Source organism: Tauraco erythrolophus, chromosome 1 (assembly GCF_009769465.1).
Source record: "Tauraco erythrolophus isolate bTauEry1 chromosome 1, bTauEry1.pri, whole genome shotgun sequence".
Lineage (NCBI taxonomy): Eukaryota > Metazoa > Chordata > Aves > Musophagiformes > Musophagidae > Tauraco > Tauraco erythrolophus.
Window position 1 is genome coordinate 14,040,469 of NC_141465.1, and position 12,436 is coordinate 14,052,904.

General features: G+C 40.5%; 1 protein-coding gene across 1 annotated transcript in view; it reads left to right on the forward strand.

Annotated features, from left to right (window-relative positions):
• Window positions 1-12,436, forward strand: part of EPHA3 (EPH receptor A3) — a 218,011-nt gene that overhangs the window by 76,060 nt on the left and 129,515 nt on the right. The gene's annotated exons all lie outside the window — the stretch shown is intronic.

Genomic DNA, 12,436 nt, shown 5'->3' on the forward strand with positions numbered 1-12,436 from the left:
GGTTTTTCCCTGGATCTGTTTGGTCAAGTCTCTCAGATTCCCAACCCCCTTGGCCAAACACATATGAACATGAGTTTGTGCATTCATTGTACTGTGGGATAAGTCTGATTTTGTAGGATCATCTGGGAGACTGAAAAAAATTCTTTGCTATTGGTGTGAGTTAGGACTTTGGAAATGCTCTTGACATCTTAGAGATGATGTGTTTTGATACAGTTGTGGCTTTTGGTCTTTTATTACTGATTGTAAATCTAATTTGGGGCATTGCAACTTGTTTTGTAATGCTTGGTGATGTGTTTTGTGTACTTTGTGTGGACTGTTTCCATTAATTAAAAATCCGACTGCATCCAAAGGTTGATTTAAAAACAAACCAAAGAATAAATACAAAGTTGCATACTGTCTCTGCAAACAATTTAGAAACACTTACTCTTTTTGGATAACAGTCATGTCCTACAGTAATCTGAGAAGTTTTCTAGTTGAAGAAAAAGAAAATGTGTTACTCTTTCCTTCCTGTACTAATTATGAAGAAGTTTGGAGTCAGACGAGCTTGGCTGGACTTGACTTCAGTTACATACTGGAGACTCTTGGATGTAGGCAGAATCATTCATGCCAGGTCCCATTACGAGTTTCCTTTATGTCAGATTGAAAACAGGAAGAGATGTGACAATTTTGTATAGAGATTGAAAAAAAAATGTTTATGAAGACCGCTATTGATAAAGGTATAAAACATTTTTCGGAGTCTGATTGTAGATTCATCAAGAACATGCTTGCAAGGCTTTTATAACTTCTGATAAAATGTTTCCTGAAAAATAAAGCCGCCTTCATTCTGGAGGAGTTCAACTGAAGAGAAACTAGCAAAAATGACCGATGACTCTGTGGTTACTTTTCCCTGAGGAGCGGGGACATGTGTGGAGAAGGCAAGGAGGGGTTATGGTGCACACAGCACGCCTCACCTTACGCATCAGCAGCTATTCATAACATCAAAGTGTTCATTTTTTCTTTGTTGTTGTTGACATAACTTTTTACTTCACCTTCTCATGCTGCGATGGACCTGCAGACTTTCGCACAGGCTACTTTTTTATCCTTGTCTACTGTGTTCCTGTTTCGGTAAGAGAGGGCGGGTGGGTCGAGAAAGCCAGCTTTCCCATCGCACATCGCTGGCAGGTTGTTTGGCTGAGGATTGATGCTTGTTGCTGGCTCTCAGTAGGAGCCGGAGGAACCCGTGACAGAGACAGATGATGGCATGCTGGAGTCTGTCAGCTGAAAACGGCAGTGGCCTGAATGAGGAGGAATGCTTTCCTCATCAGCAAAGCTTGTTTTCGCCTGCTCCAAAGGTGGGGCATGGGGGAATGGTTGCCTGGTGGAGTATATTTTTACTTTTGTCTTTACGTTTTACATACAAAGTCTCGAAGTGCATATAGGGGTTGTTTGTGCCATCTCTGAAATCAGTTGCAAAGTTCCTGTTGATTTGATGGGAACAAGCCAAGCATTTCAAACAATAAGAAATTCTTGGACAGATGAGAACATGTGGCTTTTTGATAAAATGCTCTTCCTCTTAAATAGGAACATATCACTCTACAGTTAGGGAAAGCAGTACAATAAATCAGTGAATAATTTTTTTTTGTATCTGTGAAATACCTTACAAATCAGATTATGAAATTTTCAAAATTAGGAAGGAATCAATTGTTTAGCCAGTTTACCCAGTGAAGATCCTTAGCTCTGTCAGTCATTCAAAACCACTTTGTATTACATTTAATTTAAAATACAAGACAGTTGGTGTATTGATAATATTAGTCAAGTGGTATTCTTTTAGATTTCCAGTTGCCTAGCCTCTATAACTAAGATCAACATTAACCTACAAACATTTCAATGAAGTATGTAATATTTGTGTGATGCTAATTTAAGTGCATGTTTCCCAATTAGAAAACAAAAGCAATTGGCCCTGTGATTTTACTAATAGATGGAGTCCAACTTTCAAATGACCAATTTGAAAACAAACACTCAGTTAAAGAGATTCTTTAACAAGTATTTAATCTAAAATAATGTCTTACCAAAAACCAGCAGCTGAGCTTCACCAGCACAAACATTTGCAATAATTATGTATTTGTGGATGTAATTTGGTCCAGCTGAAACTTAGGCTAAAATGTAGCTAGCTATGTACACACTGGTGTTTTTACAACTCTCATTATTCATAGTCCAGTTCTGCCAGCTTTATGTATAGTGGGTAATTGTAAGAAACTTAATGGAATGTTTGTATATCAAGGCTTTTTGAAAAATAAATATTTGTTCTCAGTTACAAAAACTATCACCAGTTGCCCATACATGTCTTGTTACAGAAGAATTACGATAACCTGAAGGCTTTGTTTTTATTGCTTTTGGGTTTGTATTTTACAGAGTCTGCGTGATCACAGTTTCATTATAGCTATGTACATGAAAAATGCTTCAATTGGCAATATATCGAAACATTTTGCAACTGTCATGCTCCTTCTCTATAATTTAGAAATTTGCATAAATTGCTACATTCACAGGTCTGAACTTCCAGCATGCCTGAGTGCTTTGAGTTGGGTCTTCTGGTTCAAATAAGTCCTTTCAATGCCTTAAAAGAAAAACTGTGCTTTTCCCACTCTTTGTCTTGATTTATATTTTCTCTCTGCCATACGTATACATATATCTCTGTACAGCTATGTATAAATACATAGATACATCCTTCAAGGAGAGGAACTGAAAGTCTGGCCTTTAGTCGCTTTGCCTGTCTTGAGAGAGTAATTTATAAAATACAGGACAGGGAGATTTATTTGAAAACATATGGAAGCCATGGGGGTGAAGCCTGAAGAGGCTACTTGTCGCAGCATGGGACGCTCCGTCTGAACCTGAGCAGAAGCTGCTGGATCAGGCTGGGGGACCCCACGCCGGGGCCGGCAGTCCGCGTGAGCAAAGCTTTAGTGGCCGGGGGACGCGTTTGGCTCACAGGCCACTGCTGCCATGTAATGCATTGTCTTGTTGGTGATGCCAAGTGGCAAAACTTGCAATAGAGGGCTTTCACCTAATGCAAGGTACATTAAAAAGCAGCTAGTAAGTGTTGAACGTTTCATCTGAAAACACACAGTGCTAATGTAGAAAGAAGTTGAACTTGGGTGATTTTGTACCTGAATTGATGAAGAGACACAAACTTCGTGTCTAAACTTCTTCACAAATAATAAATAATGATTTTAAATGTGGGAGGTCTGTTTTTAAAACTCTGTTTTAAAGGCTTAACTGCCAAGGTGTATGCAGTGAAAAGAATCGAAACTTGATACAGAAATTAAGTAGTATTGTTATTTATACCCCCCGCAGCTGTAGTGTCTTTAGCCAAAAAAACTCCGTTTGTTTGCTGGGTTTAATTGGAACTGTGATTTGGTTACGTTTTTAGCAGCTGTTTTAGTCCGGTTTACCCTGAGGAAAGCTCGTAATTCGTTATAGTGCAGCGATTTGAAGTAATTATTCAAATAATGCAGTAAATTATTACGATCCAAGTAGGTGGCTTTTATTCATACTTTACAGTTCTCAGCTTTGTTTGCAAACATTAAGTGTTTGTTACGAGAGCTTTTTAAGTAGCAGTCTCTTGCTCGCTCGCTCTCTTTTTTTGAATTCCGAAAAAGGAGTGGTTTCCCTCAGGTGCCTACTCCTGGTAGGTTTCTTGAGTGGAGGAGCTCGCCCTGCAGTTCCCTCCCCTCTGGCCCTGTGGCACTCCTAAGATGGCGGCGCTCCTGCAGTTCCCTCCCCTCTGGCCCTGTGGCACTCCTAAGATGGCGGCGCTCCTGTGGTTCTCTCCCCCCTGGCCCTGTGGCGCTCCTAAGATGGCAGCGCTCCTGCAGTTCCCTCCCCTCTGGCCCTGTGGCACTCCTAAGATGGCGGCGCTCCTGCGGTTCCCTACCCCTGGCCCTGTGGCGCTCCTAAGATGGCGGCACTCCTGCGGTTCCCTACCCCTGGCCCTGTGGCGCTCCTAAGATGGCAGCGCTCCTGCGGTTCTCTCCCCTCTGGCCCTGTGGCACTCCTAAGATGGAGGCGCTCCTGCAGTTCCCTCCCCTCTGGCCCTGTGGCACTCCTAAGATGGCGGCGCTCCTGCGGTTCCCTACCCCTGGCCCTGTGGCGCTCCTAAGATGGCGGCAGGCACCAAGCCACCCCGCGGCCCGCTGGACAGGCGGGTTGGCAGCACCCACAGTGAGGCAAGCCCAGCCGATGGCGTCCCTGGGGCTGCCAGTCGCACGGGTGAAAGGGACTACTTTCTCTCTCATGGTTTCGTGGCGGGAGCGAGTTTTGTCCAGGATTTCGTCCTGTTTCGGAAGGGGGAAAACCAAAGGCCCTTTTTGTATTCATATACAGCCATGGCGGATCACCGTGCACCGAAGGCGATGGCTCCCGCCGTGCTGCACCAGGTGCTGCTCCTGCTTCGCACCTGCATTCCCGCTTTCGCCTCGGGGTGGATCTTCTGAGCTCTCCTGCGCGCTCCTCTGTGACTTGCTCTCATAACCTACTTTTTATTTGCTTCCTGCCTTCTTTCTTGTGTTTATACCCAGTCGCCTTCCCCCCCCTCCCCTCTCCTTCCTTCGGCGTGCCGTGGTGGCATGGCTCAGCCGTACTGCGTGGCTCTTTGTGACTGTTGGTACAACCTTTCCTTATCAGCTGGATTCAAAGGATGCTCAGGAGCCAGCTTGGTGCAGCTCATCCTCTTCACTCAGGAAAATCATTGCTTGTAGCATTCCTGGTAAATATTGCTCCAGGGGCTTTTCTAGGGGAAGGTGACTCTCCAAGAATAGTGCTGATAATTACTCTCTGACCTCCTCCAACACGCACTATTCTGCTTTAAAGCGTGTTAAAAAGATCACCGTGGTGCAACTCCTCTCAGTGTTCAAAAAGCAGGTCCTTCCTGGTGTAGGAACAGTCTCGGCTGTTTTTCGGACCCGTTGGCAGCTTGCCTGCTGTGGAGTCCACAGGTGCACGCTGGAGAAGTCACCTCCTAGAAGCAGAAGCTCTTTTTTGGTGTGCTGCTGTCCTGCCCGGAGCTTTCCCCACTCTCAGGGGTGCTGGAGCGCTGTGCTGGGGAGAGGGCTGAGGACTGCGGACAATACCAGTGCGACCCACTGGAAGGGGCAGGCAGGAATTGCACCATAGTGGTGCTGCTAAAGCAAAAACATCCATAAGGTCAAAGGACTTGAGGTGTGTGGGCATGCTGTGCTCCAAAAGGGCCATGAGAGGCTGCATCCCTGTAAGGGCTCAAGTTACTTATATACTACTTTTCTTTTCTTTCTCTGTTTGATAAAATTGGCCTTCCGTTTAAGGGCTACAAAATGTATTGGTTTTAGAAAATGTTTCTTTAGCGAAGGTGGACTGAAACACAGCTTGATGTTATGGAAATACTTGAGCTCTGTCAAAGGAGAGATTTCCTGCTTTCCCTGCATCTCATTGAGTAGTGTCTCGTTCGTATCTCATTGTGTTGATGATTATATTTGCGAAGAGGTCTCTTTGTTTAATGATCAGTCAGGGAATTTAACTCATTAATCCAAAAGCACTTTGCAGAATAATAAAATATTATCTACACTTTACAAATAGAGTATTAAAATAGCAAAAGGTGCACTTGCTTGGTCACATAAATCCGTTGCCCAGTGAGAAACGGAACCCAGGGTTCTTGAGTCTGATCTCTCTGCTTGCTTCATGAACCGCGGCCACCTCATCACCATTTGAGAATGATAAATGCCTCCTGTTTATAAGCACATATGCATGTTCTGGTCATACAGTAAACAATGAAGCCTTTCAGTATTGAGGGAATGTATTCACAAGAGGCCAAGCCTGTGGTCCTTATGCAGACAAAGCTCTTGTGGGCTTCAGTCAGAATTTCGCTTTGAATAATTACTAGACCAAGCTCATAATGTGTGTTCAAACCTTCTCGGGGGAGGGAAACATCTAGCTTGAAACAAATCAGAAGTGAGATCTTACTGCTTTTTTTTTTTTTTTTCCTGTGGAATGAAAGAGAAGAAATGTGGTTTCGCTATGGGTGAGATCATATGAGAAAGCTCCTTGCAACAAAAGTGAGCTGACTTTTGCTGTTCTTAAAATGACTGTCCTTGAGGTCAGTTAATAAATTTAACTTCGATAGTTCATCTACCTGGTGACTTACAGAAGAGACGTTGCTTTTATTTGCTCAGTAAATTAGGTATAAATTTAACGGGTGCTCTTCCTCATTAATATTCTACAAAATAAAATAAAAGTTTAGTGAACGGTCTCACATTTTGTCTTTTTTTGCAGACACATCCGTTGGACTTTGGTTTTGAAGGTTAAGTTTCAAATCAAAGGTGATATTTCTTAAAGGTCTTTTCCAACCTAAATGATTCTATGATGCTATGATTAATTCAGCTACTGTGTTCTCCAGGCCACTACGCTTTAAACACATAGAGATGCAAAAGTCTGTTGTGGACAGTTGTTTTAAAAAATGACAGCAACTACCCAAAACACCTTGGCTTTACCAGGGAAGCATTCTGGAGGTGAACGTACCTTAGAGTACTTTGATAATACAAAAAATAAGAATAATTATTTTCATCTCCGCTCCTCCCTCACGTAACTGGACAGCTATATTCTGAGATGAAATAATCTCTTCCTCTCCTCCTAACAGTGGGTTCATAGCTGCTTGTGAGAAACCACAGTGTTTACATTTATGTGTTATGTGTTCTTCTTTGACATTATAGTCTGTCTTTCATTCCTGTAGTCTTTGTCTCTAACCTTTCTATGTTTATCTTTAGGCATTTTGTACAAAGAAAAATTAGTTGTTCAAGAGAAAATGGAATCAAATAAAATAAAGTTGAACATAAAAGGCCATGTAACACAAATTACTTACAAAGGCAATATTGAAAAAGGTTAAATTATTTCTTTTTTCTTTTTTTTTTTTTTTTTCTCATTACTTCGTGTCATAGTGAATTTGCTGAGGAATTGCCAGGTAGCTACAAGCATTCAATGGTGGACTGGGGTGCTTAAATGAGTCCCAGCTCACTCTTTTATAATCTTGCTCCTTCGGGAGCTCGTTGGTAGCAGTGAGGGTTCTTTGAGTATCTAAATTTGCTCGTTTGTAGGCATTTCAGAGCAGAGCTTTGTAGCAGTTCGTACCTATCTGGAGTGTTTATGCCTATATTGACATGCATGTGGCATACACGTACATAGTTGGCACGGCTGTGAAATGCACTTGCACGCGTTGGCACTGGGCTGTTTGTAATGGTGGCAGAGCACGACACAATCATTTTATTGAAATATCGTATGCAGCCGTGAGCAGTCTTTCAACTCTCTCCTTTCCTATCCATACAGAACGATCGTGCCTCATACGTATGCTGTTATAACAGCTCAATGATTTTTTTTTTTCCAGCTGACAACGTAGGGCTAGTGCATGTGTGGAATATGAAACAAGTTAGAATACCAGAGTCCATGATTTAAACACACTCGAAAAATGAGTATTTTTGAAATACCAGGTGGTTAGCTTCCAATAACCCTATTTTTTTAGGATGACTTTCTTGGATTTGTATGCTTAAGCATAGACTGTTCGTTTACTTTCTCACAGTCACCCAAATATGTATGCACATGCACACATCTTGTCAGTTTTGAGAAGGGATTTCAATCTTGATGTAACAGTATTTTTGAGCAGAAAATTGTTTGGTGAAGGATTTTCCAATCAGCTATAATCTTATATGTCTGAGTAGCTTTGAAGTCGTTCTGGTTTTGGAAAAGAAATACATTTCCTGCTTCAAATATTGAATTCTCCTACTGAAACCATCTCTGTCCAAAAATGAAGGAGAGCAATATTCAGTCAGGGATAACTTCTCTGTTCTTTAAAATATCATAGTTTTTAATTGGTATAATTGGTACCACTGGTAAAAGTATCATTGATTTTTAAATTCAAAATTAAATACTAATGCCAATAAACCTTAATGTAAGAGTTTTATCTCCTGGAAAAGAGAAAATTCCCACCTTTTCATTGAATCTTTTGTTTCTATCTTGGGAGGACCAGGGTTAATGTTGTAAAACTGCCACATTTCTTTTATATGTAGGAAAAAAAAAAAGTAGATCTTTTCCAAGTATAAGTACTAAAGTGCTGGACAGCCATGTAGTGACCTTGATGTTGAGAAATTTTTTCGTTTTGATGTTTTCAAGCTCAGCCAATTTAAATTCTCAGTAATGAATACTCTTAGTTTTGGAGGTGACATTATATGGAAAATAATCCCAATAAACGTAAATATTTTACGCTCCTCCAGCTCCCTACGCTACCAGCTAGTGTAAATGATGCATAATATGTTAGTGTGTGAGGCAGTGGTTTTACCCTCACGTTTCTAGAGGACATCTGCTGTTATTTCCTTGAACCTGTTTTGTCATTGTCTTGTTGCACTTTAAGTTATGGAACTGCTTGCCATGAGACACTGTGGATGCTGAAAACGTACGTGGATTCAAAAAGTGACTGTATAAAAAATGATGGAAGAAAAATCAATCAAAGGTTATTAAATACAAAGGCACCTTCTCTGGCTCAGGAAGTCCCTTTACCACAAATAGCTAGAGTCTAGGAAAATATTCTGAGGAAGCATCAAAACATTTGTCTTGTTGCTACACTCTTGTCAGGCATAGGCAGTTAGAGAGATGATTTCCAGTAAGGATAGAAGTCTCTGTGGACATCTGGTCTTACTTGGTAGAACACTTCTTGTAGTAGTTCTTACATTTGTAAGGATATTGGCTATGAAACGTTACCCTTAAGAAGCAAAGTAACCTTTATTTGCAGTAAACTGGCATTCAGAATAAGTAGATGTGAATGCAAAATGCGTGTTGAGTAGAGAAAAAAAGGAGTAGTATAGGAGGTCTCTAGCTCAGTCTTGTTTTGTCTGTCTAAAATTAACTGATATTTTACATGTACACTGAGTGCATCAACTTCAGTGCCATATTTCTTATGCTGTCACTTATTGATGCCCAATATATGAATATTGAAATATTGTGATATTTGGAGCAACTCAAGTTGATGTTCTGAGTTTATGAAAGTATTTATTCTTGCATTTACTCAACTGAGGTCTAACCAAGGTGTGAATTCATGCTTCTGACACAATAGATCTGAACTTCAGAAACTAGAAAGCAAGCAACAACACTCCCCTCTCTAGTTTTGTTGATGAAAGGAGGTGGGGTACCTTGCAAGAGATTTAATTCTGGTGGAACTGAAACATGCTGCAGTTGTAGAGATGTATTTGATAAACAACTGCTTCATGTTCATAAAGCACCAGGAGGCAGGAAGAAGGGTATCAAGTGGATCTCTATCAAACCTGTCAATATCTCAGAGTAAGATTACTTCCTTTTCCCTGGAGCTATGGCAGAGAAGACTGAGGACAGTGAGAGAAACATCTCTGAAAAGCCTAGATATTACTTTCATAGATACATGAATACTAATATTTAATATTATTTTTATTGTGTGAAAGGAGTCTTACTCATTCTTTTTCTTAAAAAAAAAAAGATTAAAAAGAAACGTTAAAAAAATTGAACCATTCAACAGGCTGGAATACCAGACCCAGGCTTACAGAGCTCAGAGCTGGTATAATATTTTTTCCTTTTGTGCCCTTTCTGAAACAGCATAATTAATCAAGGCAGTATTTTCTAATAATTTCTGTGAAAAGTAATTTACTTCCGTCTTGTCTCTCAAGTGACAGATTGCTGAAGTTGAACCTGTGATCAGGCACCTCTTCGACAGACAGTTTCATATTTCAGTAAGTGTTTCCCTGGCCTGGTTGGTTTGATTTATAATAGCTGAGGTTAGTGTGAAATTAAAAATTAATTAATTTCAATGAATTTGTAATCAAGCAGACTGGCCTGAGCTGCGGAGGTGCTAATACGTCTCCTGTCTGTCCCCTTCCAGCCAGCTGATCCTTCAGAGTGTAGAAAAGCTACACAGGCAAATTGATGTCTGAACACAGGCAAAGGTTGGGGGGGTGGGGCGAGGGTTGTCCTGTCTGCCAGCCCCACTGGAGCCGGGCTTCCTCCTGATGCTTTGGCTAAGGAAAAAAGAAAACAGCTTGTTAAAATGACACGTTAGTAGGACAGTCATGAGAAAAGCCTCTGTGAGTAGTCGTTGATGTTAATATTTGGTATCTGCTGTTGCCCTATGGGGTGCTGATGTCTTGATACACCTAAATGTTTGAGGGATGATGTCATTGTTGGAGTGATATACCAGGTTATATGATGATCTGGAGGGCGGAAACATTTGAAAAAATAATTGGCTTTTTGAAATTAAAAATTTGGTCCTTACTGTGGCATATGGGTGGTATATAGCACTTCAGAAGCCTTTTCAGGAAAGGTATGTTTATGTAGGTCACTTAGGTCATTTACACAAGCTACAGGAGAGATTTGGATGCTCTGTTCACTTCTATTCCGTGCCCTATTTCATGGCAAATAAGTTAAAAACAGTTCAGTCACAGTAAAAGAACCCTGAAATACTCAGTGATGGGAAATATTCTGTAGAGGAGTATGTCATAAATCTGACATGACCGAATCCATCCTGTAAAAAAAAAAATCGTCTCCTTCACAGCAATTCTTATATTGTAGGGAGGTAATTTTCTGGAAACTTTTCCTGTCAAATGGTAACGTGCAAGACATGATGCACTAGTTCATCAGCTCCTCTTTGTTTTTCCTGTGAGAGAAGAAGAAAATGGTAGAAACGGGTACCGCAGCACGTTGCTTATCTCAGTTGCTTTCTGAAACACGTTTGTAGTGTATTTCAATGCAAGATGAGCAATTAGACCCTGAAACAGTAAGATACAAAGTGTTTCCTACCTCCACTGAAACCCTAGGTTGAAAAGGCCCAAAGGTATGATACTAGCCTGATGAACATCCCTTTCTCCCTCCCTCCTGTTCGTCATACTTTGGCTTTTCTGGTGGCTTGGATTCTGATGATGTACAACTTCAGAGTCTAGCTGTCCTGTTCAAGAAAAAAAGCTTCAAGAAAAGATGGTGGTATTTTTTGGATAAAAAACTTCGGTGAAGTGTAGCTGAGTTAAGCCATGTGATTCCATGGAATATTTTTTAAAAATTTAATATTAAAAGAAAAAACCATTTTTTAAGATATTTTAGTTTAGGTACTTAGTAAAGACTTCAAATTCGCACCTGTATGAGGATAAAACAAATGGGGTGAATTAATGTGAGACTAATTTGACCAACTGAAAAGGTACAACTTGATTTGAAACAAATCTATTGTTGTAACATTTGACCAAATAACCAAATATCAACTAATTATTTGACTAAATGCTCCCCTGACCAAAAACCAAAAAATTCTACTGGCATTAGTCTGTATCAGGCTACAGATATTAGGCGATTATGAGTTATGCATAAATGTTTCATTCATAAATTTGTCTCTTCATGGATGGATTTCCATTGACTTTTGCTTCTCCCAGAGGACCCTAGTTTGGCTCTGTTTTGAATAAAATTTAAATCGTTCTGTCTGGGGAGTCAGTTCTTAGCTAATAGTGCAGAGTCATCTGGTGTATTTCTAATCTAAATTGAAGGGCAAAGAGCAGGTCTAGCTGACAGGGATGCTAACCTTTCATTGTTGGTTTTGTGACTAGTAGGAATACAGCCGTGGCTCGGTGTGGTCGGCTTTGAAGGTCACTTTAATTCTTTGAAGGCTCGGGACAAATGTATGTATTAATAAGTATCTCTCCCGTCTTCACACTGTACTGCGTTCATTTATTTATTTAAGAACCTGGACAAAGCAAGAAGAGCAGAGGAATAGTCTCGTGTATCATCCGTTAGAAATACCTTAGTTTCCAAAATATCATCCTATATGCACACATGTAAATGTTTACATGTATGCAAATAGAACAATTTCTCTAAAACTGCTATGAGATTTCCTTTCTGTCGAAGGACAGTAGCTTGGTTGGCAAAGCTGGTAACAGACGTTTTACCTTCTCTAGAGTTGTGTGAAAAACAAAAAGACATTTTAAAACATCAGTATGAAGTGTTTTCTAACGTTATACCATAAATGCTGACTCATAATGAAGCATGGCAGAGAAACCTGTACATTTGAAATTTTACCTTGAGCTGAATATTCAGTCAGCAGCAAATACTCAAATGAGGTATCAATGTGTGAGATGGGAGGTAGCTAAAAGATAAAGATTAAAGGATTCATTTTTTTGCTGTGAGCATACTCATGACTGACATAAAACTGTTTGGTGCTTAGTTCTTTTAAATGTTGTATTTGAATTTGTCCAAGCAGAATTGGTGTATCTTCAGCCATCAGCTTAGCAAACTGTAGAAATATGACCCAGCTGGGCTAGGAGTGTCATTTGGGAAGGACATGGGTCGTGCAAGAATTGATCAATGCTGCTTCTGGAAGGACGCTTGGTGGACAGAACCACAAAGGGCAGCCTTCCCAGCTTCCTCCTGCTTATCGCAGTTACAG